The following is a 2,500-nucleotide window of genomic DNA, read 5'->3' as shown; positions in this document are numbered from 1 at the left end:
CCCTTAACCTAACCTATATTGTCCCTTAACCTAACCTATATTGTCCCTTAACCTAACCTATATTGTCCCTTAACCTAACCTATATTGTCCCTTAACCTAACCTATATTGTCCCTTAACCTAACCCATATTGTCCCTTAACCTAACCCATATTGTCCCTTAACCTAACCCATATTGTCCCTTAACCTAACCCATATTGTCCCTTAACCTAACCTATATTGTCCCTTAACCTAACCCATATTGTCCCTTAACCTAACCCATATTGTACCGTAACCTAACCTATATTGTACCTTAACCTAACCTATATTGTACCTTAACCCAACACACGTTGGGCCTTAACCTGCTCTGTAATTGTCATACGACGCGTTAAATTAGTGTAGTGTTGCCTAACTGCAACCCCCGCAATATAGTTTGCTACTCGCACTGCCCGGTCCCCAGAGTATCGCTTCATGTTAAACACCTTGCAGCTATACACTGTAATGCGGATGGCAGCAGGACGTACATGCTCAATGCCCTTCGCAGTTGTTCATTGGCATTCGCATGGCGAAGCACAGCCTACGTTGTGGTACGGCTTGTGTCAACTGTCCGCTGATGTTGTACGTCCAAATCACACACTGTACTGCACATTGGTCCTCATGTACTGAATGATACATCGTGGTACATGTGTGACCGTACCACGACTGCGCCAACAACGGCGAACCATACGGTCCAAATATTGTGCACTCAGCTACGTGTCGTCTCCCTATAAGAGCTGGATTGAAGTATGGTATGCCGTGGATGGCGATCAGCATGAGCCGTCTGTTGATGTAGTGGCGCGTGTTGTCAGACGTAGTCGTCTCTTCTCACACACCGTGATAGCATGGTGCACTGCGTTCCACATCTGCGACATGCGACAGAGGCCGGTTGACAGTCGTTCGCGCAATGGACATCGCATACGTACGGGGGCCACCTTCCACGTGTTCGCGAAGCGTGCACATGTTGTTGCGTGTATGTGGGCAGACATAGTGTGTCGTGACACCTGACACAGGCATGCAACAATCGTTGAATTTGCAAATGGCGATGGACGTCTACGTTTGCTGGTGACGTTACGCAAATGAAGAACTGGTAAACCGTTGTGGTGCGGTTGTTCTCGCTAGAGGTGAATCAGTGATGGCGACGATCGGTTGAGCTACCAACCGGTTGTTTCAGCGATACCCACCATGCCCACGAACGTGAATGGCATGTGGGTGTGAAGCGATACGCGGCGGTGGCTGGGTGGGACCGTCCCCGGCCGGTGAGGGGGGGCCTCCCGGCGTGCTGGCCGCGCGGTGCGTGGGCGCACGCGCTACAGCCGGCTGGTGGGGGCGGCCAGTGGCAGGCGCGCCGGCCGACGGAGGCGGCAGGCGGCGCAGCTGCGCGCCGGCGCACCCTGCACGCGGCGCCGTGCGGCCAAAGTAGGTCCTCGCGGGCCCGGTGCGAAGCGCGGTGGACATCTGCAGTGTGCTGGTCCGATTGAGGACTGTGTGCGCTGAGGATGCGCCGCCGCCCGGCGCTCGGCGCCGCGACGCCGTCTGCTGCTCGGTCGCCTCTGCGGTTCTCGCAGGTGGATTGTATCGCAGCTGTGCGGACGTGTTGGCGCGTGCGCTGTGCTGGGAGAGTTCGCTTCGGCACCCAAGTGGGGCTTTTGTCCTTCTGTGGCGCTGGCGTTGGAGCTGCCGGCCACCGTAGGTGGCGCGTGTTGTCTCCCGCCGGCAATGCCACGACAGCACGCTCCCGGGCCTCTGTCGGCAGCGGCAAGCTCAGTTGGGAGCACGGGTGGTCGCACCTAAAGCGTCTACTCGCCAAACTCCGGGCGATTGCGCCTCTCTCGAACCCGACCAAGTACTTAGGACGGCGCTGCGCGCCGCCGGGACCTGAGAGGGTTTCGAGGTGTATTGTGCAGGGGAGCTCAGCCTCCTCCTGTTTGCAGAATAATTGAGCGGACGCTTGCGTGTTCGCGCGGGCCCCCGGGACACACTCCCGGGCGGCCGGCTGCTCAGCTCTAGTTGACGCAGCTCCCTGGTTGATCCTGCCAGTAGTCATATGCTTGTCTCAAAGATTAAGCCATGCATGTCTCAGTACAAGCCGCATTAAGGTGAAACCGCGAATGGCTCATTAAATCAGTTATGGTTCCTTAGATCGTACCCACGTTACTTGGATAACTGTGGTAATTCTAGAGCTAATACATGCAAACAGAGTCCCGACCAGAGATGGAAGGGACGCTTTTATTAGATCAAAACCAATCGGTCGGCTCGTCCGGTCCGTTTGCCTTGGTGACTCTGAATAACTTTGGGCTGATCGCACGGTCCTCGTACCGGCGACGCATCTTTCAAATGTCTGCCTTATCAACTGTCGATGGTAGGTTCTGCGCCTACCATGGTTGTAACGGGTAACGGGGAATCAGGGTTCGATTCCGGAGAGGGAGCCTGAGAAACGGCTACCACATCCAAGGAAGGCAGCAGGCGCGCAAATTACCCACTCCCG

General features: G+C 55.7%; 1 non-coding gene across 1 annotated transcript in view; it reads left to right on the top strand.

Moving 5' to 3' along the window:
• The first annotated feature begins 2,032 nt into the window (after positions 1 to 2,032).
• Positions 2,033 to 2,500, top strand: part of LOC126444135 (small subunit ribosomal RNA) — a 1,910-nt gene continuing 1,442 nt past the window's right edge. Inside the window, exon 1 of the ribosomal RNA XR_007582443.1 lies at positions 2,033 to 2,500. This exon is cut by the window's right edge and continues 1,442 nt beyond it. This is a non-coding gene — a ribosomal RNA (small subunit ribosomal RNA).

Source organism: Schistocerca serialis, unplaced genomic scaffold (assembly GCF_023864345.2).
Source record: "Schistocerca serialis cubense isolate TAMUIC-IGC-003099 unplaced genomic scaffold, iqSchSeri2.2 HiC_scaffold_230, whole genome shotgun sequence".
NCBI classification, from domain to species: domain Eukaryota; kingdom Metazoa; phylum Arthropoda; class Insecta; order Orthoptera; family Acrididae; genus Schistocerca; species Schistocerca serialis.
Note: the sequence above shows the minus strand (reverse complement) of the source record. Positions and strands in the feature narration are given on the sequence as shown.